This window comes from Gossypium hirsutum, chromosome D09, assembly GCF_007990345.1.
Source record: "Gossypium hirsutum isolate 1008001.06 chromosome D09, Gossypium_hirsutum_v2.1, whole genome shotgun sequence".
In the NCBI taxonomy this organism is placed as follows: Eukaryota; Viridiplantae; Streptophyta; class Magnoliopsida; order Malvales; family Malvaceae; genus Gossypium; species Gossypium hirsutum.
Genome location: NC_053445.1, coordinates 49,093,804 through 49,118,630, shown reverse-complemented (window position 1 = coordinate 49,118,630; position 24,827 = coordinate 49,093,804). Strand labels below are relative to the sequence as shown.

General features: G+C 31.3%; 2 long non-coding RNA genes across 2 annotated transcripts; both read right to left on the bottom strand.

Moving 5' to 3' along the window:
• Window positions 1-2,840: 2,840 nt before the first annotated feature.
• Window positions 2,841-5,699, bottom strand: LOC107890718 (uncharacterized). The gene is made up of 2 exons (XR_001682022.2): window positions 5,624-5,699; window positions 2,841-5,154 (listed from the first exon to the last, which is right to left on the bottom strand). It is a non-coding gene; the product is annotated as an uncharacterized lncRNA (long non-coding RNA).
• A 10,176-nt stretch (window positions 5,700-15,875) lies between these two features.
• Window positions 15,876-17,116, bottom strand: LOC107892838 (uncharacterized). The gene is made up of 2 exons (XR_001682637.2): window positions 16,664-17,116; window positions 15,876-16,285 (listed from the first exon to the last, which is right to left on the bottom strand). It is a non-coding gene; the product is annotated as an uncharacterized lncRNA (long non-coding RNA).
• Between the last annotated feature and the right edge of the window lie 7,711 nt (window positions 17,117-24,827).

Below are 24,827 nucleotides of genomic sequence, written 5' to 3'. Positions count from 1 at the left end.
ATTTTGGGCGTATCGAGGGTGCTAATCCTTCCTCGTGCGTAACCGACTCCCGAACCCTTTTTTTTGAATTTCGTAGACCAAAATCGTTGTTTTAATAAAAATTAAATTGTTTATTAAAAACAACCACTTTTCAAGGTGACCCGATCACACCTCATCAAAAAAAGGATTGGTGGCGACTCCCGTTTTCATTTTCGTTTTTAAAATCTAAGTCGACCCGTTTTCGCAAAAAAATGGTGTCAACATCGGACATATGACCATTATACACAATTCTTTCATACATTTTATTGTCCTCCTCCTCCTCTCCATTCCACATCCTTTATGTATAAAACATGCTTAAATAGCATTATACATAATTTCACCATTCACTTATATTTAAATTCAAAGCTGTCTATTTGAGTTAGAGTCACTAAATCATTTTTATCCGAAGCTACAGAGCTTCAAATTAAGATCCGTTAATTTTCCTTTAAACTATACTCACATGTCTTCTTACCATAAAATTTTCTGAATTTTTTACTTGGCCAATTAGTACAGTTTATTCTTTAAAGTCACCACTTTTTCACTTCTCAACATATCCGACCTCACTTCACTAAAAATGAATTATCTCATTGTACAGAACTCGGATGATATTTACGTTTGTTCCCTTTGAAAATAGACTCATTAAGGATTCTAGGCATATAAATTATAACTCATAATAATTTTTTTACAATTTTTAATTATTTTTCAAAGTCATAATAGGGGATTCCGAAATCAATCCGACCTTGCTCACTAAAATTAAAATATCTCAAAATGTATAACTCTTTTGCTTTCTCTGTTTCTTTTATGTAAAAATAGACTCCTTAAGATTTCATTTCATATCTTATTCACTCTCTAATTCAATTTCTACCATTTTTGGTGATTTTTCAAAGTCACACTATTGTTACTGTCCAAAACTGTTTTGTTGCTAATTCTACTTTTTCATAATTTCACTTTTTCACTTTTAATCACTATTAAATTCAAAATTCACTTTTCCATTTTTAAGTCAATATTCAATTCAATTCCACACATATATTCATTATTCAATTACACTTAATCGTTACATGATCTCATGTATTTTCACTTAGTCAATCTCCTGTTGAACACTCGGAATATACACGGATACGTAGAGAATTAGCACATAAGTGCCACACTGATATGTAGCCGAAGCTACCACTGATATATAGCCGAAGCTACCACTGAAATGTAGTCGAAGCTACCACTGATCAATAACACTGGAAATGTCCACGGGCCTGCTCACAGAAGCTGTCAGGTGTCTGCAACACATGCTAGATCACCCAGCACCCAGGACTCACTGTAACACTGTAACACTGATCTCTAGTGACATGTCACTTGTATCCACTTCTATTCCTAAGTTCAACCGGGAATTTACACTTAACACTTTATTTTCAACACTTTATCTCTTGAATAATTCATGAACAATTTTCCGTCCACATTCAATATTGATTCACATATCAAATAAAATTCACAATTTATAAAAGTATATTACTATTATTTACACATAACTTACTTTGATGCAAAAATATAAAAATTTAGCAATTTATTCTTGAATCTTTTCTTTTCTCCGGTCAATGTCGATTCCACTTCTTTCTTGATCTATAATAACACATTTGACTTATTTAGTACTCACATTTATCAAAACAGTCCTTGACTCAAACTTTGGAAAAATTACAATTTTGCCCCTAAACTTTTGCATATTTACACTTTTGCCCCAAAGCTCGTAAATTAAACTTCATCCATTATTCTTATGTATTATGACATCCTGAACATTTTTCCCTTCTATGGCAACATCAAATTCCCACTCTAACACTTACTTATGAACATTTAGTATTTTTATTTATTATGTCGTTTTACTCGTTTTTACTCAAAATCGCTTAGCAAAAGTTGCTTAACATAATTTCTAGCTTCATATTCTACCATAAAACATCAAAATAAACACATTTCACATAAGGGTATTTTTCCAAATATAAACCCTAGATTAAATTATTGCTAGAATAAGCAAAATCAAGTTACTCGGACTCCAAAAACGTAAAGAACATTAAAAACGGGGCTTAGAATCACTTACTATAGAGCTTGGAAGTTTGAAAACCCTAACAATGGCTTCCCCCCTTGCTGATTTCGTCCAAATGAAGAAGATGAGCACAATTTGCCATCTTTTTCCCTTTTAATTCATTTTAATTACTAGATTACCAAATTGCCCCTAACTTAAAATTTTCCTATTTCACTTATTTCATGCCCATTTTTGTCTACCAACTTAACCAATGGTCTAATTACCATTTAAGGACCTCAAATTTAAAGTTTCATAAAAATTGAACACCTCTAACATGTAGAACTCAACTTTTGCACTTTTTACAATTTAGTCCTTTTGACTAAATTGAGTGCCCAAACGTCGAAATTTTCGAACGAAATTTTCACGAAATCATTCCATGAAATCGTAGACCATAAAAATATAAGAAAAATAAATTTTTCCTTGTTGGATTTGTGATCCTGAAACTACTGTTCCGACTAGGCCCAAAATCGGGCTGTTACAACTCTCCCCCCTTTAGGGATTTTCGTCCCCGAAAATCTTACTAGAAGAAGTTACTTCCAACTCTCTTGAGACACTTTCACTAACTTCTCAAAATCATTAATTAATTTAATCTCGTATATCTCTATATCAATAAATATTTCTCTATATCATACTTTCTGAAATATAGATTTTTCATTTCGACTATCCGTCTTCATCAATAATTACCATATCCAATAATTACCATATCCAGTGCCGGAACAGGGTACGAGGTGTTACCAGACTTAAAATTTCTTAAACATATAAAACTGGGTCATAAAATTTCGTCAACATGTATCACACTATAATTGGACATCCGAATATCCAATTTTACATTCACATTCCCATACACATCGTCATTCATGAAATCATTTGTAAACCACCTCCACAACATTCAATTATGCAATTACCACATACATGAATAACCATATCATAGGCGTATAACAACCGTCAATATTGGCCATAAGAAATATGACATATATGACAAAACGACCAAACCTACTATACATGCCATAACCCAAAAATTTATGTATCTAGATATACCAAGTGTTCTAATTGATAGTGTGAGCGAATCTCCGACGTCCACCGATCCCCGAGCTAACTTGGCGATACTATAAGGTAAAGGAAAAGAGAGAGGAAGTAAGCATAAATGCTTAGTAAGTTCATATGAAAATAATGAGAAATTATTAAACTTGTGTGGACAAATCCTCGCAATAATTTCTTATGATGATATAGTCATTATATCACATGCTTACACTTTATTACTAATATTCACATTAATCTGTCTACTTGAGTCACTGTCACTAAATTATTTATTTCTCGAGATACAGAACTCCAAATGAAAAACCGTAAATTTTCCCTGAAACTAGACTCACATAATTTCTTACCATAGAAATTTCAGAATTTTTGGTCTAGCCAATTAATACAGTTTATTCATTAAATATTCCCCTATTTCACTGTTCGACAACTCTGACCCCTCTTCACTAAAAATTAATTATCTCATTGCAAAAAATTCAAATGATGTCCTTGCTTGTTTCTATTGAAAGTAGACTCATTTATAAATTTAAGCATGTAAATTACAAACTATAATTATTTTTGTACAAATTTTAGTAATTTTCCAAAGTTGGAACAGGGGATTTCGAATTCATTCTATCCCTGTCTCGCTAGAATTCAAATATCTCAAAATATATATCTCTTTTGCTTACTCTATTTCATTTATATGAAAATAGACTCACTCAGCTTTAATTTAATATCTCATACAACCTCTAATTCAATTTTCACCATTTTTGGTGATTTTTCAAAGTCACACAATTGTTTCTGTCCTAAACTGTTTTGTTGTTAAATTTACTCATTCTTAATTTCAATGCCTCATTTCATCATGCCAAAGGGTTGATTAAAGATCGAACACATTGTTCGTAACATATGTTTTCACTTAATTAGTTTCCCAATGAACACTTTGAAATAATCTCAGTTACATGGTAGATCAGCACACAACACCACCCTTATAATCAATAGTACTCAGTGAAATCAGCACATAGCAACTACTTTTATACTCAATGGTACAGGGTGAATTCAACACATAGCAATCACTTATATAACCATTGGTATCCAGTGAAATCAGCACATAGCAATCACCTTTATTTTCATTAATATCCGGTGGAATCGGCGAATAGCATTCACCTATATTTCCAACGATATCCGATCCATTCCGAAGGTTCAACCACAAATTCTCATATATATATTTTAAACCTTTTTCCAACTCTTCCATATTCAACCGTAATTCATTATTCACCTCAAGTAATTATTCCATATTCAATCATATCTCATAATTAAAACGTAAGTAAAAATAAGGAATTAATCACATACAAACTTACTCGTTTGCATCCTTATTAATAATGCATCATAATCTGAGCACATTATTTATGAGTCTCATATACATACCTGTGCCTAGTCATAATACTCACATATCCTACTCTTACTTATCTTGAGCATACTCCTTAAATTTCCCGTTGAACTACTTGTAATATTAGGGATGTTCGGGATATTTCGTACACCTAGTAGGACGCCAATGCCATATCCCATATATGGTCTTACATGGGATCACATATCGATGCCGATGTCATGTCCCAGACATGGTCTTACTCTGGCCCTCATCTCGAGCCGATGCCATGTCCCAGACATGGTCTTACACTGGCTCTCCTATGTCCGTGCCGATGCCATGTCCCAGACATGGTCTTACACTAGCACTCCTCGGTCTGTGCCGATGCCATGTCCCAGACATGGTCTTACACTGGCACACTCACTGCCATGGTCCAACCATGGACTTTTCCATCAATTCATCATGAGTTGTAGTACGAATGTACTTGACCCTGCATTTCTCACGATTGATCCTTCAATCTAATCTTGTACTTGCATAAAGTCATGATTAAATAACAAATATATATAAAATAAAACATCATCTCAATTCAAATTTAATAATCGATCACTTAGACTAACCATATGAACTTTCCTCAACGCGAATCGATCATTTTGATTTATATTTCCCCGTACTTAGTCCAAATCTCGATTTCTTCGATCTAAAATGTCACATTTCACTTAATTATCACTCACATTACTCATTTTAATACAAAAATCATACTACGGAAAATTTACAATTTTGCCCCTAAACTTTCTCATAATTACAATTTTTCCCCTAGGCTCGTAATATGATTTTTATTCAATTTCCATAACATTCAATGTCAGCCAAACCTTTTTCTCTTCTAAAGAAACCTCAAATTCTTATTATTTACAACTTTTAGGAGCATTTACAACTTTTACTAATTAACCCGTTTTAACCATTTTCAACGAAAATCACTTAGCAAAAATCGTTCTCCTAACCTCGTGCACCCTTATTCTATCATTAAACATCAAAATGCACAAATATCTAGCATGGGTCAATTTTTAAACTTCATTTTTCATGCAAATAAATAGTAAAAATAGAAAGGTTAAGCTTCTAGGATCTCAAAAATACGAAGAACATTAAAAACGGGGCTTAAATGCACTTACAATTGAACTTTGAAAAAGCTTGAAACCCTAGCCATGGCTTTCTGAAAGTTTCGGCAGCATGGAGAAGAGAATGAGCAGATTTTTGGGTTTCAATTTTGTCTTTTATGCCTTAAAACACTCAAATGACAAAAACGCCCTTTTTACTATACCTTCAATTTTTACCCTTCCATGACTAGTCTTGTCCATAACAAAATATGATGGTCTATTTGTCATTTAAAGACCTCTAATTTAAATCCCCATTTAAAACAAGTACTTATGTTCTAGAACTCATATTTTTCAATTAATACAATTGAATCCCAATAATAAAATTGGCCACTTTATCGATAAAATTTCTTAACAAAATTTGCACACCATCACCCAAACATATCATAGACTCTAAAATAATTATAAATTAAATATTTCTACTTCGAGTTTTTTTTTTGGTCTTGAAACTATTGTTCCGACTAGGCCCTATTTTAGGCTGTTACAATACTCGTGAATACACATGCTTAAATACATACAACTCAAATCACATCTAGATAAACCAGTTCACTCTAGTAAAACAATTGAGTTGATTTCAACTATTGAACATTAACATATCAAAGTACTATTTTCTTCATGCTGAGAATACAGCTCAAACACACAATCTTTCAACATTCTTTTAGCATGCAAGTCACTAGAATCACCACATTTTAGCTCTGGAATTTCATCGTATCAAAACAATACACTTTCTAAATATGCATGCAAAACAGAACAATAACCGGTCATAAACCAACTAGACCAACAGGACCTTCGTCTAACATCATAGTTAGCTAACATTCTCACAACATAAGAACTCTATCAGAACTGAACAATTATACACATATTTCTGAGGATAAAAGAATATATAGAATATCCAGAAAAGATCATCGTGTTCATTTCGATTGTAATCGTCACACACAGGCATCTTTACCACTTAATGGTCATTTCTCTCACTAATTATGTTATCACGAATCTCACATTATTCCATTCACTAACAATCTGATATTTCTTTTAAAACTGAGTTCATTTATTACACTAGGCTCAACTCTATTTGCATTACTAATTATTTGACCACTAAACTCTTTAGTTCACATTTATGAGTTTATTCAACATGATTCTCGTAAAAATTTCGTCATAAAAAAATATTGATAAGGGGGTGAGGTCATTAAGCCTCTAACTTACTCTCATAAATACATATATGTATATAAGACTTAACATTCATCATCAATGTAATACCATCATAACCACCTAGTTCATTCATATATTTTCTCACATATAGGGGTCACACGCCCGTGTGTCTACCCGTATGGACAAAAATCGGGCTATTTTTCCAAGCTTTATTTCTCACCCATTTGATCTTTTAACTTCACCACTTGTTCACTTTATAGCCATATCAATAATCATCATTTTCTTGTATTTCAGATAAATACATATAACCATACATAAGCATCCAAATCACTATTTTTTTCTTGTCAATCACAATTTCAAATGACAGATTCATGTAAATGAGCTCAATATCATTATCTGTTTCATTTCTGTCACTTAAATTCTCATACACATAATTTATTAACATAACCTGACAAACATAATCTCTGAATGGTGAGATCACATATTTGAGCTCAATTTCACTGTTCAATATGTTTTATCACATAAAATTTGCTTAACACTTACCACAATTTGTCAAATTACAGAACGTCTTACGGAATTGAGTACTTCGTTTTCACATGCCATAGTCCAACTATGGTCTTACATGTAATCACATATCACATACCGATGCCATAGCCCAGCTATGGTCTTACACGGAATCACATATCACAATGATGCCATATTCCAGATATGGTCTTACACGGAGATTTCATAATCACATTTTCACATGTTGCATGGTCAAACCATGGTATTTTTCGTCAATTCATCACATATCACTAAACGAAAGTACTCATTCCTGCGTTCTACTCAATTTGATCTTCCAATTCAATTTTCTTACTATTATAATATTCATGATTCAATAATAAATACACAAAAAAAAAATCATATTACCTCTAATTTAACAATTAAACATAAGATTCTGTCATATGAACGTACCGATTTCACTTATTCAAGCAAATATACATAAAAACACATTCCATCTATTTAAGTAAATTTCGTTTCCATATTCACTTAATCAAATATGTTGAGCACATAGCATCATATAATCACTAACATACTTGGATGAGCTTATCACAACATAAACTTTCATTTTTCATACTTGAACACATACATATCACAAATTTCTATTCTTACCTTTCCAAATTCTAACATAACGTGAGTATATTTCATTTATCTCAATATCATTTTCAGCATTATTGAAAATAGCTCGATTGAAAATCATCTTTGTCTTAACAAAACAATTTCGTTAGAGCCCGGAGATATCACACCATCACGAGTAATAACATGGCATGTATAGCTAGACTCACATATGCTACGTTCGGTCCGAGAACCGACTAACCCGTAGCTCTGATACCACTAAATGTAACACCCCTTACCCGTATTCAACTCCGGAATAGGGTATGAGGCCTTACTAGAACACCTACACATGTAAACGTATTAAACCGAGTTACAAAATTTCATTCAAATTTAAACTCTTCAAATTTTTAACATGCTTTTATAATTCTTTACAACATATCCTCAAAATATTATATTCATAACAAATAGGGCCTACGAGACCTGATACTTACTCATGTAATTCAAAGCTCCATTTCCATTTTATTCTATTCACAATCTTTCATGTTCACAATTCAAATCAATTTCTCAATCCAATATATATATTTCAATACCACACTCTCATACTATGAAACTTTATTTTCCCATATGAGCTTAAACCATGATCATCACATATCAAAGACAAATGTTCTTGACATTTCCATCACATAGACCGAATTAATCAATGCAACTCAATGATATAATCACCCATATATCATTATTATCACACATATATATATATGTCATGACTAAATTTCTTAAACATTTGATCAATTGCTTTTCAATACCGCAATAGTTCCTTCAGTACCAATACGTATTTACCATTCAATTTAACATTTACCGATTATAATCGGGCATATGACCATTATACACAATTTTTTCATACATTTTATTTTCCTCCTCCTCCTCTCCATTCCACATCCTTTATGTATAAAACATGCTTAAATAGCATTATACATAATTTCACTATTCACTTATATTTAAATTCAAAGCTGTCTATTTGAGTCAGAGTCACTAAATCATTTTTATCCGAAGCTACAGAGCTCCAAATTAAGATCCGTTAATTTTCCTCGAAACTATACTCACATGTATTCTTACCATAAAATTTTCAGAATTTTTTACTTGGCCAATTAGAAAAATTTATTCTTTAAAGTCACCTCTTTTTCACTGCTCAACATATCCGACCTCTCTTCACTAAAAATGAATTATCTAATTGTACAGAACTCAGATGATATTTACGTTTGTTCCCTTTGAAAATAGACTCATTAAGGATTCTAAGAATATAAATTATAACTCATAATAATTTTTTTAAAGTTTTTAATTATTTTTCAAAGTCATAATAGGGGATTCCGAAATCAATCCGACCTTGCCTCACTAAAATTAAAATATCTCAAAATGTATAACTCTTTTACTTTCTTTGTTTCTTTTATGTAAAAATAGACTCCTTAAGATTTCATTTCATATCTTATTCACTCTCTAATTCAATTTCCACCATTTTTGGTGATTTTTCAAAGTCACACTATTGTTACTGTCCAAAACTGTTTTGTTGCTAATTCTACTTTTTCATAATTTCACTTTTTCACTTTTAATCACTATTCAATTCAAAATTCACTTTTCCATTTTCAAGTCAATATTCAATTCAATTCCACACATATATTCATTATTCAATTACACTTAATCGTTACATGATCTCATGTATTTTCACTTAGTCAATCTCCCGTTGAACACTCGAAATATACACGGATACGTAGAGAATTAGCACATAAGTGCCACACTGATATGTAGCCAAAGCTACCACTGATATATAGCCGAATCTACCACTGATATGTAGCCGAAGCTACCACTGATATGTAGCCGAAGCTACCACTGATCAATAACACTGGAAATGTCCACGGGCCTGCTCACACAAGCTGTCAGGTGTCTGCAACACATGCTAGATCACCCAGCACCCGGGACTCACTGTAACACTGTAACACTGATCTCTAGTGACATGTCACTTGTATCCACTTCTATTCCTAAGTTCAACCAGGAATTTACACTTAACACTTTATTTTCAACACTTTATCTCTTGAATAATTCATGAACAATTTTCCGTCCACATTCACTATTGATTCACATATCAAATAAAATTCACAATTTATAAAAGTATATTACTATTATTTACACATAACTTACTTTGATGCAACAATATAAAAATTTAGTAATTTAGTTTTGAATCTTTTCTTTTCTCCGATCAATGTCGATTCCACTTCTTTCTTAATCTATAATAACACATTTGACTTATTTAGTACTCACATTTATCAAAACATTCCTTGACTCAAACTTTGGAAAAATTACAATTTTGCCCCTAAACTTTTGCATATTTACACTTTTGCCCCAAAGCTCGTAAATTAAACTTCATCCCTTATTCTTATGTATTATGACATGCTGAACATTTTTCCCTTCTATGGCAACATCAAATTCCCACTCTAACACTTACTTATGAACATTTAGTATTTTTATTTATTATGTCGTTTTACTCGTTTTTACTCAAAATCGCTTAGCAAAAGTTGCTTAACATAATTTCTAGCTTCATATTCTACCATAAAACATCAAAATAAACACATTTCACATATGATTATTTTTCTAAATATAAACCCTAGATTAAATTATTGCTAGAATAAGCAAAATCAAGTTACCGGGACTCCAAAAACGTAAAGAACATTAAAAACGGGGCTTAGAATCACTTACTATAGAGCTTGGAAGCTTGAAAACCCTAACAATGGCTTCCCCCCTTGCTGATTTCGTCCAAATGAAGAAGATGAGCACAATTTGCCATCTTTTTCCCTTTTAATTCATTTTAATTACTAGATTACCAAATTGCCCTTAACTTAAAATTTTCCTATTTCACTTATTTCATGCCCATTTTTGTCTACCAACTTAACCAATGGTCTAATTACCATATAAGGACCTCCAATTTAAAGTTTCATAACAATTGAACACCTCTCACATGTAGAACTCAACTTTTGTACTTTTTACAATTTAGTCCTTTTGACTAAATTGAGTGCCCAAACGTCAAAATTTTCGAACGAAATTTTCACGAAATCATTCTGTGAAATCTTAGACCATAAAAATATAAGAAAAATAAATTTTTCCTTGTCGGATTTGTGATCTCGAAACTACTGTTCCGACTAGGCCCAAAATCAGGCTGTTACATGGAATTACTCCACAAAAACAGAATATGGGATCTTGTGAAACTTCTTAAATGTAAAAAGGTTATTCGTTTTAAATGAGTGTTTAAAAAGAAAGAAGAGACTCTAGGAGTTGAAGAACTCAGATATAAAGCAACGCTTGTTTCAAAGGGTTACAATCAAATTCCAGGAGTGGACTTCACAGATGTGTTCTCCCCAGTTGTGAAGCATAGTTCGATTCAAGCTTTGCTTGGTATTGTGGTCATGCATGATTTGGAGCTTGAGCAGTTAGATGTAAAAACTGCATTTTTGTATGGAGAACTTGAGGAGGATATTTATATGCAACAACCAGAAGGTTTTACAGTCTCAGAAAAAGAGGACTATATTTGCTTGCTGAAAAAGTCCATTTACAGTTTGGAACAGTCACCAAGACAGTGGTACAAGAGGTTTGATTCCTTTATGACTTCTCATGATTTTAAAAGAAGTAGTTTTGACAGTTGTGTTTACTTCAAGAAAAATAGTGATCGTTCTTTTGTGTATCTACTCCTTTATGTTGATGACATGTTGACAGCAGCAAAAGATAAATGAAAGATAAGAAAGGTCAAAGCCCGACAAAGTGAAGAATTTGAGATGAAAGATTTAGGACTAGCAAAGAAGATACTTGGTATGGAGATTCTCAAAGATAAAAAAATAAGTAAATTGTACCTAAGTCAGAAGGGGTACATTGAGAAAGTTCTTTGTAGGTTCAATATGCAGAGTGCTAAGCTTGTTAGTATTCTTTTAGCAGCCCATTTCAGACTTTCATCGGCTTTGTCTCCACAATTAGATAATGAGATTGAGTACATGTCACTTGTTCCATACTCCAGTGCAGTGGAATCTCTCATGTATGCTATGGTTTGTTCACATCTAGATTTATCATATGCAGTCAGTGCAGTTAGCAGATACATGTAGAATCCCGGTAAAGAACACTAGAAAGCAGTTCAGTGGATTTTAAGATACTTATGAGGTACTACTGATGTTTGCTTACAGTTTAGAAGAACTAGAGATAGAGTCATTGGGTATGTTGATGTTGATTTTGCTGGAGACCCTGATAGAAGAAGATCTCTCACAGGTTATGTCTTTACAATCGGAGGTTGTGCAATTAGTTGGAAAGCCACTTTGTAAATTACAATCGCTTTATCTACCACTGAAGCTGAGTACGTGACGACTACTAAGGCTTGTAAAGAAGCTATTTGGTCGAATGGACTATTTAGTTAACTCAATAAAGATCTTCAAATTAGTAAAGTATTTTGTGACAGTCAGAGTGTCATTTTCCTTACAAAAGATCAAATGTTTCATGAGAGAATAAAACACATTAATGTTCGGTATCATTTTGTTCGTGATATTATTGCTCGTGGTGATATTGTTGTGAGCAAAATTAGTACTCATGAAAATCTTACAGATGTGATGACTAAGTTACTTCCTATAACCAAATTTGAACATTGCTTAGACTTGGTTGGTGTTCATTATTAAAGTTAAACCTTTAAGGGTTTTATAGAAAAGGTGAAAACCTTATTCGTTGAGAATTCGTGTCAAGGTGGAGATTGTTAGAGTTGTGTGACCCAAATTCTAAAAGATTGCTTGCAAGTCAAGTTAAACAAAATATATCTTCTTTCTAGAAGATTTAGTATTTATAAGTATAATATATTTAACATTTATTAACATAATATATTTGACTTTAATTAGAATTAGGTTTTTTCAACCTATAAATAGATGTAGTTGAAACTCCTCTTGAAATCATTCGAATTCGACATAGTGAATTTTCTTTTCCTTTACCCGTGGTTTTTTCCAGAAAGGGTTTCCACGTAAAAATCTGTGTATTTTTTATTTTTATTTCTTTTTTTCTTTGCAATATGTTGTCATTACCGACGTTCTATTTTTACAAATTGTTAGAGTTGTGTGACTCAAATTCTAAGAGATTGCTTGCAAGTCAAGTTAAACAAAATATATTTTCTTTCTAGAAGATTTAGTATTTATTAGTATAATATATTTAGCACTTATAAGCATAGTTTTTTGACCTACTAATTTAGCCTATAAATAGGTTCTTTTGCAACATTAGAAAACACACCCATTAGAGATTAGAACTCATAACACATTTAGAGAATTTTGTGTTTACATTTTGAGGGTTCTTTATTTTCGGGTTTTCGGGGTTTAACTTTTATCTTCATCTTTTGTACTCTTCGTTCTTTTGTCATTATAGTAAAATTATTTTTGCCCGTGGTTTTTTATCCTCTTTGTAGGGGTTTTTCCACGTTAAATTTGTGTGTTCAATTTCTCAATTTATTCTGCTATTTTTTTACTTGTTGCTTAATCGGGTCGATCCTAATAAGTGGTATCAAAGCTAGTTTAATTTTCATAGATCAGCCCGTTCAGATATGCAGTAACAAGGTTTGAAATTGAAAAGTTTGATGGTGAGACAAATTTCAATCTATGGCAAGTTTGGATGATGGTAATTCTAGTTCAAACCGGATTGAAAAACGTTGTTACCCGGAAAAAGCCTGAGAATCTAAATCAAACAGATGGGAAGAGCTTGATGAAAAGGCCTTGTTTGCAATCCAGTTGTGCCTCGTGAATACGGTATTGTAGGAGGTATTGATGGAGACGACATTATTTGCCTTGTGGAAAAGGTTAGAAACTCTTTATGCGACTAAGTCTCTGGCTAACCGTTTAGTGTTGAAACAACGTCTATTTACGTTTCGCATGAACGAAGATGAGCTTCTTAGATATCACATCAGTCAATTCATTACTCTTTTAAATGATTTAAACAACGTTGAGGTTTATATTGACAATGAAGATCAGGCTATGCTATTATTGTGCTCTTTACACCCTTCATACAAGTCTTTTAGGGAGACCTTGATTTATGGTAGAGACAAAATCTCGTTTGAATATGTGAAGGGTCATTTGTTGAGTAGAGACAAACTCGACAATGAGTCTGGTTTGGATAGCAAGGCAGATAGGAAAGCTTCCGTTTTGGTAGCATTAAAGAAACGAGACAAAAGGTGTCGCTATTGTAAAAAGTTAGGTCATGTCAAAGCAGATTGTTATAAATTGCGAAATGAAAGAGCTGCTGAGAGTAACGAGGAAGATGTAGCTGGTGCTAATTTGGCCGATGAAAGCGGTGATGATTTCTTGTTAGTGTTAACGAGCAATAACTCCAAGCTCACGTCTGAGTGTATCCTAGATTCGGGATGTTCTTTCCACATGTGTCTCAATAAAGAATAGTTCTCCACATACAGTTTAGTTAAAGGTGGAGTTGTGTGCATGGAAAACGATTCATCTAGTAAGGTAATTAGTATTGGTACTGTTAAAATTAGGATACACGATGGGAAGATAAGGGCACTCTCAGATGTCAGGTATGCACCTGATTTACGAAAGAATCTCATCTCCTTTAGTATTTTAGACTTGAAAGGATGTGAAATCAACATCAAGTCGAGTGACATTAAAGTATCTCGTAGAGCTCTCGTTTTGTTAAAAGGTAAAAGAACCAGCAGTGTTTATATTCTGGAAGATTCTACAGTGACTGGTCAAATCGGACGTCCCTCGTTCATTACGGAGTCGAAGTCAACTTGTTTGGAGCGGAGGCAACTTGGTCATGGGAGGGAAAAAAGGTATGACTGTTTCGTTGAAGAGAGGTTCCCTTTTGGATGCAGGTTTTAAAAAGTTAGGGCACTGTGTTCGTGAAAATCAGACCCGGGTTAGTTTTGATTTGACAGTGCACAAGTCGAAGGCTAGAAGTCTTCTAGCTTCTAAGCACATATTCGACTCAGTTAATTTCCTACATAGTACAAGATAGGCCCGTGGTGGGCTTTCGCAAAGATGGCATTGTAAGAATTCGTGTCAATGTGGAGATTGTTAGAGTTGTGTGACCCAAATTCTAAGAGATTGCTTGCAAGTCAAGTTAAACAAGATATATTTTCTTTCTAGAAGATTTAATATTTATTAGTATAATATATTTAGCATAGTTTATTTGACCTACTAATTTAGTCTATAAATAGGTTCTTTTGCAACCTTAGAAAATACGCACATTAGAGATTAGAACTCATAACACATTTAGAGAATTTTGTATTTACGTTTTGAAGGTTCTTTGTTTTCGGGCTTTTGGAATTTAGCTTTTATCTTCATCTTTTGTACTATTCGTTTTTTTTTCATTATAGTAAAATTATCTTTACTCATAGTTTTTTATCCTCTTTGGAGGGGTTTTTCCACGTTAAATTTGTGTGTTCAATTTCTCAATTTATTCTCCTATTTTTTTTACTTGTTGCTTAATCGGGTCGATCCTAACAGAATTTATTATAATATTAATTATCAACTAAAATAAACAAGGAACGAATTTATTATAATAAATTCGTGCAACCTATTTTCGATCTTAAAAACGATGTTTTATAGATAAAATTATGAAATTGAATGGATAAGTTACATAGTGTCGTGGATATAAGCATAAGTTCATTTTTGTGGTTAATTTAACATATGATTCAGGAGCAGGTGTTGCGTGTATTAGAATTTAGCTTGGAATTCAAGTCACCCAAGGCTTCATGGGCAGTTCTGACTGTGTCCCACTGCCGACAAGAACATGTCCTTCAAGTTTAAGGTTGGGTCCATGCCGCTGTTTAATTCCAAATTATGGTACCATCTCCATTTTCTACTTGTCGTCTTTGGTCTCTATTAAAAAATCATAATCCAAATTTGCTTAATATCATCTCTTAAATGTTAGACATATATCTTTTGAATTTGTAATTATTTGAAGTTATCATATATGCATGTAAGACTGTATATACTAAAACTAATAATTTGAGGTAATCCATGGATACAATGAACTAATAATTTTCAACTTACTGGCACGTTTGAAGTTTCAATATCTAATTGGTAGCCATGATTTCTCAATCCCAAAGCCATCTTGATAGAACTGGCTACCTGCAATTTCTCGGTGTAATAGCCTATTTTTGCCCGGCCCATTCAAAATAAGACCAGTCCAAAACCATTTACACAGCCCAAATTAAATACTAAAACTAAATACATTTAACCCAAATAACCCAAACTACAATCCCATTAACTTAAACCCAAGCCCAACCAGTATAGCCCAAGAGAAAAACCCTAAGACCCTAGCAGCAGTTTTTGTTTTCCCTTTCTCAATGCCGTAGCAACTGCCCATTGCCCCCACGTCCTTGCTCGCACGCATGGTAGCGCCGCACGAATGCTACGCACGTCCTCCACGCACCTGCAACGAACCATGAATGTCAATAATAGCAGAATATACGGCAAAATGGTAGGGGGGTTTTTGGAGAGTTATTTTTTTTCAGCTATATAAAGCCAAGTAAATAAGTAAAAAGGGAGCAAATTTTGTATTGAAAAGAATACTGAAAAACAAAGAATAAAGAGGGAAAAAAGGAAAAAAAAAGATTTCTGTAACTAGGTTTTTAGCAAATTTTTGTACCGAAATTAAAGAAAAAAAATACAAAAGAGAAAGAAACGATCTTTTGAAGGTGACCACTGGGGTTTTGTCTTTTCCCTTTCCTGTTTACTGTTTTTTATTTCATTTTCCTCTTTGGTTTTGTTTAAAACAAAACGCAAGAAAAGGGAGCGGAGGAAGACTTACCGTCGCGGCGTCGTTGGAAAACCCTTTCATTTCGCGGTTGTCGGAGCGAAGTGGGTCGGAAATGATGGAGAGCAGAGGTGCTGCTGCGGCACATTTTGGGAATGGCAGAGGGGAATTATTTTTTAGGATTTGAGAAAAGGGGTTTATTTGATTTGAAAAACGGCAGCATCCATTTATTTCTTCAAAATGGACCCTTTTCGCAATTGACCCCCTAATTTTTACAATGTGTTTAAATTAAATTTATTACTTCTTTTAAATTCCACTGCACATTTTATTCTTTGTTTCAAATTGGCTCAATGATGGGCAGTGTTTTGGGCAGCTAGGGTAATTTTCTCTTTCGGTCCTTTTCCTATTGTGCGTGTTTTAAATTGCTCCCTTTCTCATTTTCTATTTTTGAATTTAGCCTTTAAACTCTGTTTATGTTTAAATTAATCCTTAATTCATCATTTTATGTTTTTTTTACATTATTTTTTTATTAATATTGTTAAATTGTTATTATTATTGTTTTTTTATTAGTATTATTTATTATCATATTAAATATTAATGTTATTATACGTATATAAATATTCGTATGTGCGTTAATATATATATGTACATATTTTAAATGGTTTTTAAATATATATACATGTCTTATATATATTATTATCACTTTATTTTTCTTAGTTTTATATACATATATATGCGTACATATACTTATATTTTTCATATTGTTTTTAAAAAAAATTCAAATATATATTTTTTTATATGTGTATGTACATACTCTATTCTAATCTATTATAAATATATTTTCTGCATTTTTTTATATACCTATATATCCATATTTTCATAATTTACTTTATTCTTATTCTTAAAATGTATGTACATATTTTATATAAATTTTATTATTATTTTATTTTCATGACTTTTGTATATATATATATGCATTGACATTTTATAATACATATGCATCGTTTATATTTCATATTCCATGCACATATATATACACACATTTTCTATAATATATGTATATTTATAGTTTGAATTAAAATATTTGTTTCATATTACATCAATATTTTTAACGTATCTTTTAGAAAATATATATTTTGATTTCGTCAAAACTTTAAAATTATTTTCTTTTGATTCAAAGGCTTTTAAAATAAAAGTGATATTCGATATTCGGGATTTTCGAGGAAATCGAGCCTTAACGTATTGGGTTCCGATTTTCTTTATTAATCCTAAATAATCGAGAATTTTCTTTTTCAAAACGCATAAGCAAAAATTATTTTCAGAAATTCAATATGTTATGTCCTAACGCATTGGGCATGACATATAGCTTTCTCGAAATGAAGATTTTCTTTAAAATTTTAAAACGATATTCAAAGTTCGGGAGTTTTGAGAAATTGTACCCTAACGTATTGGGTTTCGATTTCTTTATCTAACTTGAACATTTGATTATCCGTTTTAGATTTCAACATTAGAGTTTAACAAAAATCTTTTTAACCTTCGACATTAAGACATTAAGCAATCAATTTGGTACCGATTTTTGGGCGTTACGAGGGTGCTAACCCTTCCTTGTGCGTAACTGACTCCCGAACTCGTTTTCTCAAATTTCGTAGATCAAATTTGTTTTTAAGGTGAGCCGGTCACACCTAAATCATGGATCGGTAGCGACTCCAATTTTTGTTTTCAAAGTCAACAACCAAAATTTTTGTTTTCAAAAAAATGGTTTCGACACTCGGCATTTGAAATATTAGAATGAGCATAATTACTCGATAAGTGGCAATCATCCTCAACTACTTGATTCACAATGTGCTACAAACATACGAGAACAACTTACCACTTCTTCCTAATAAATATATTCCATGATAACTTCATCATTCAAAAAATATACATAACTTGAGAATTATGTTACATGCACATTCAAATCTATATTTACATTTACAAAAGTATGTATAAGCTAATTGTCATACATATTTCATTTCAAATTCAAATTCATTAGGTTAATATCACTTTAATGTAAAGGGTGGATAGTTTGAGTGATTCTTTTGACTATGGTTGAATGATTTATTGTTTTATTGATTCGGGTTATGAGTTTTGAGGTTTAATTATTTATTGTATTTATGATTGATTTTGAAAGAAAAGTTCCATGGTGTATGTACTTTGTCGAGAGGCCTTGGAGTGTTATTTACTTTGGTTGATTTTGCGATTGCCTCGGGACAAGTTGGGTTTGTTTCTTGAATGTTTATCCAAGCCGAGGTGGGAAATTAACTTCTTTTGAAGATGCTTGGGAGAAGGTTGAAGCTTCCAAATTCAACGGATTGGATTGCTATTCTTGGAGTCTGTTGAGAGTTGTGCAGGGCTCAGTCTCAATCTGTTTTATGATTTTGGTATCGTCTTGGTGTCCTTTGTTTCCTCTACAGATGTTTCAAGTTTTGGTGTTTGTTAGGTGATATGTTGTTTGCTTTGTTTGACATTATATATGGTGCTTGCTTTATGCATCACCTTTATTTTCAATAAAATTTAAATTTTATTATCGAGCAAAAAAAATCACTTTTACCTTAACCACAAAGTGTCCATATTCATAATATTCACCTTAAAAGAGGTTAAGCACAACACTAGCATGCAATCTCATTGTAATGATAAAGTCTAAACCGTAATCTAATTCATATTTATGTATAGATTCATATATTCATATCACTTTCAATTCAAATTCATTAGTCTACAATCATTTTCACACTAGTAGTAAAGTCCATATTTATAATTCATCCCAAAAAGGTTTTTTTAAATAAAAGAAACATCAAAAAATAATTAATTATTTAAATGATCTATTTTTTTATAAAATATGAAAATAACCTAAAATCTATAGTAAAAGTTGGTACAATCAAAGTGTTTGGCACCATCAATATGTCACGTCAACAATCTATATTAAAAAATTATTTTTTTGGTGAAGTCATGTAGAATGGCGCTACTTGTATAAATATTAAGGAAATACTGTGATTTTTGAAAGTATAAGGTGTTTAAGTAATTTTACCTTTTTCTGGCAAAACCAAATAAATTTGCGCCGCCAAATTCCAAGACAGTAGCCTGTCTGCCTATTTACTATTGAGACAGGTAAATTTTTTATTTTTTTATTCACGTTATTCTTTCTTACTCTTTGTCCTTTTTTTATTTTTCTTTTTAAGTTTTTTCTTTTATTACTTTTTAAGTTTTTTTATTTACCCTTTATTTATTTGTTTATTATTGGTTTTCTAAAATTTGAAATGTATATTTGAAATGTTTTATAATATTATTTTTAAAAATTTTAAATGTATTTTTTAAAACTATTTTTTTTAAATTTAAATATTATTTTTTAAAATTTTAAACATATATATTTTTAATAATATAAAACATTTAAAATATATCATTTTTAAAGATATGACCTGTCAAATTTATTATTTGTTTTATAATATTTTAAATGTATATTTTAAAATTTTTAAAAATTTATTTATTTAATTTTAATTTATGATTTCTTTTAATTATTTTTAAAGATATTAAAACTTTTTTAATTCTATTTAAAATTTAGAAAAATAATATTTCATTTAAAAAAGTGAAAATTGAATTGATTAGAAAAAAAATTAAAAAAAGTATTTATTTTTAAATTTTAAATTTATTTAAAAAATTTTAAAAAAGATATGAACGGATAGCTATTTTCGCACTGATCTTCCTTTTCATTTCTGCCAGCTTCACATTTTTTTGAATCGCAACCCTACTCTTTGCTGACCTTGAAATACACAACCAACATCACCTTCTACAATTTCACCATAAAAAAGAACGTATGCCAAAAACACCTCATTATTAATCTTCAACAGAATTTTTGAACTCTCCTACAAAACACAACAATTTCACCATTCTATATATGCTAGAGATGTAACACCCTGAACCTGTGTCCGTCGCTAGATTAGGGTCACGAGGTATTACCGAACTAAAGTACAGATTCGAATATTTATGCAAGCCATATTCATATATATATATAAAGTATATGTGGCTAATTAAAGGTTAATCATACACTATAATTCATATTACGATTACAAATCAATACCTCAGAATTTTTTTTTTCGAATCCATACCATGAATATAATAACATTTCAAACTATTTGACATGTCTCAAAGCTATACAATATGTACACATGATTTACAAACATATTACTCAAATCATATGCACAACATCTCAATAGTATTCGAATACTTAACAATAACTAAATACTTTATTTCATAAATCTGTACATGCTTATACGCAAATTAATGTCCATAAGCAAATACGACTTTAACCACTCCGTAATATGTTCAAGTATATTCCATTAGTCATTAAAACCTTATGCACAATTAATCACATCAAAATAGATCATTCAAGCATGATCATGTGCACACTTTACCATTCGTTCCATTCTCTATTTGGCTATCAAGTTACAATATAAAATTTTATACCATTCATGCACTACTTATTTGATTAATATTAGCCATATCCTATATACATTAATAGAAAGATCAATCCACAACCAAAGATACCATAACCATATAACCAATAGTCTTACCTATTGATAGCCGAATATAGACATGCTTGTAATGTAATCATGTGATCAACTATATTAACCTATTTTTAATCCGAATGCAAGGCTAGACATAACTAATTATCACTAATAAATAATCAATCTAATGTGGCCATACTACCATTAATTCATATATATATAGCATTATATACCTAAATAAAATCCACCCTTTAAATAACCAAATTATCCATCAAATACCAAAACATATATAATCTGTCATATACCTGCTTACATAATATAATCGAAATATCCACCATTCAAAATTGTTCACAACTCAAACTTCCAAAAATTAGCTGACTCTCAAACCAACCATTTAATCTATTTACCAATTTCTCGTTGCCGAATTTCAACCAACATCCCAAATATATATATGTATATATATACTAATAACATACTTTCATAATAGGTTCAAATTCTAGTCAAATATATATACACAAACTTTAACATATACTTTCATAATAAGCTTTTACTATAACCGAATACACATAAGTACTAATATCAAAATTAAGCCATTTTCACATTGCTAAATTTATATATAAATACACACATCATAACTAAACAAGACAAGTGCTAGCCTATACATGCCATATATTCAAAGTTTCAAGCTTTCAAAATACCGAAATAAAGATCGATAGTGTGACGGATTTCCTTGACGATCTCCGAGCTCGTAACTAGCTTCTAAAATCTATAAAATATTGAAGAACAAATACACAATAAGCTTAAATAGCTTAGTAAGTTGTAAGCAAAAAGTTTCAAAATTCACATACAAGTTAAACAAGTAGGCTAATTTCACTAATCTTGTACACATACACATATATTCGTATATAAGTGATTCGTTCATCTTTTCATGCTACACATATTACTTACCTTTATTTTCGACTTCATATAATTCAAACATACCTGAAATCGTTTAATTCAAATACATGTTCGGTTTTGCCATATAATTTTCCTATATACCATTCAAATTCACAGAAAAGATGCTCTGATAACTCAAAAGCTCGTACAATGCCAACGTCCCAGACGTGGTCTTACATGTAATCAAATAACGATGCCACTGTCCCAGACAGGGTCTTACACGTAATCATATACGACGCCAATGTCCCAGACATGGTCTTACATGTAAATCTCAAATCGAGGCCAACGTCTCAGACGTGGTCTTACACGATGTCACATTTCAGCATTTATGTAGTTCGTATCACTTTCGGATGTTGTAAATCAATCGAATTAGGCTCGTAACTAATCAATCTATGCTGAATTTAATTCGGAAATGTATAAAATAAGTACAATCAATTTAACAACATTTATTCACTTACGAACTTACCTCGGACGAAGACAAGCGGATGGAATCGACTACTCGACCACTTTCGACTTCCCCCGTTCTAATTCCGTTTTCTTTGGTTCTTGATCTAGATAAATTCAAATTTAGTTATTTAAGGACACTTTTCATTCAATTTAAACCATAACCACATAATTTGGGCAATTTGCACTTGCACTTTAGCCCTTAAAATTTACATTTTTCACAATTTAGTCTCTATTTCATAAAATCACAAAATACACAAAATTCATCAAAACCATGCCTTAGCCGAATTTTCATATAGTCCTTAGCAATCCATATATTTCTTTTATTTCACATTCAGGTCCCTAAATTTTCAAATTTCACAAATAAATCCCTAATTTAGATTTTTATCAAAAATTACTTAACAAAATTTAATAATCTATCAACAAATATTTATTTTTCATCATCAAACAACAAAAATAACAATTTCTCATCAATGAAAATTCACAAAATACACAACCAATTCAAAAATTAGGACACAGGCTAGCTAGAATACAAAGCAACGATCTCAAAAACGTAAAATCATAAAAAAAATCGAGCTCAAAACATACCTTAATTGAGCTATGAATGTGCCAAAACTTAAAATGCTTCAAAGCCTATTTCTTTCTTTTAACATTCGGCAAAATGAAGCCATTTGCATGGTCATATTATGTTTTAATTAATTTAATAATAAGTTATTTACTAATTACTATTTTAGCCTTACTTAAAATCATAATATAAGTCACCTAACTCATGGATATAAATGTCCACTAACTTTATAATGGTATAATAACCCTTTAAGGACTTCCCAAAAATCAAATCATGACAAATTAGCACTTTAACAATGAGAATGTCACTTTTACTTTTTATGCAATTTAGCCCTTTTTCTAATTAAGCACACAAAAGGATAAATTAAATCACGAAAGTTTTACACATGTCAATTCACATACTAAAAGCATGGAAAATAATTGTTGCAAGCCCAATTTGGTCGGGCCCAATAACATTCCAAATTACAAAAGACCAAGCCCAAAAATAATTAAATTACAACCCAAATCTAAACCTAGCCCAATACCAAACTAAACCCTACAGCAGCCCAACACCAAAAAAAAAAAAAGAGAAGAAACCCTAGCCATTTAGGTCTTCTGACGCCATCCCTAGTCTTTTGACCACTGCCACCGCCGCTTGTAGCGCCACCTGCTATCGCCACTTGCTCCTGCAAAGAAAACAGTAGAAATAAATAAAAAATTATGTATTTTCGACGGCCGGAGCCCTAGCCGGAAATTGGGCTGAGAGAGAAAGGGGGAGAGCATCCTCAGTTTTTTTTTTTTGGGAAAAGGGGGAAAATGAAGTTTTTTAGAAAAAATTTGGATTATATAGGCGCATGAAACGGTGTCGTTTTGGCCCAACTCCAAAACGCCCAAAACGACGTCGTTTTGAGTCATTCGACCCGACCCGACCCGCTCCAGGCCAGGATCCGCATGTTTTTATTCGGAAGGGCTAATTGCACCTTTAGCCCTTCAATTAGCCCTTCCGCTTTTTAATGGTTTTACAATCAAGTACTTTTAGTTGTTTTTAAATTTTACCCCGTAATTTTTCTCTGATTTCAATTTAGTCCTTGTTGGAACGACGTTGTTTTGGAGGAGAAGGGAAAATTTCTCTTTAAGTCCCTCTTTGTTATTCGCGCGTTCAGAATAGTCCTCCCTTTTTATTTATTTTCAAATTTGACCCCGAATTTTGTTTTAAAATTCAATTTAGCCTTTTTTTGTTATTTTGATTATTTTATTAGTAATATTAATAAATTTGATGTTACTATGACGATGACGATGATGATGATTATTATTATTATATTTCTATTTCTATTTACTTATTTAAATTTTAAATATATTTTTCTTATTATATATTAATATTATTATTTACTTATTTATATCTTTTTTATTTCAAACTTTGTTATATATATATACATACATAGATATTTTTATTTTTATAATTTTATTTATTTTCGGTATTGTTATTATTGTTTTATTTGATTTATTTATTTATGTGTTTATTATTATTTTGAAAAACGTTTTAGTCCTATTTGTTTATTTACTTATTATTTCATGTATAATTGATTTGTCCTTTTTATTTATCTTATTTTTTGTTGTTGTTGCTCGTATTATTTATGTTTACATCATTGTATTTATTATTGTTTTGTTACGCATATTAACATCGTGTTTTATTTCTACTATTTCGTGTTAGATTAATTTTATTTGATGCATAAATTATAATTTTTGAATAAGCAAAA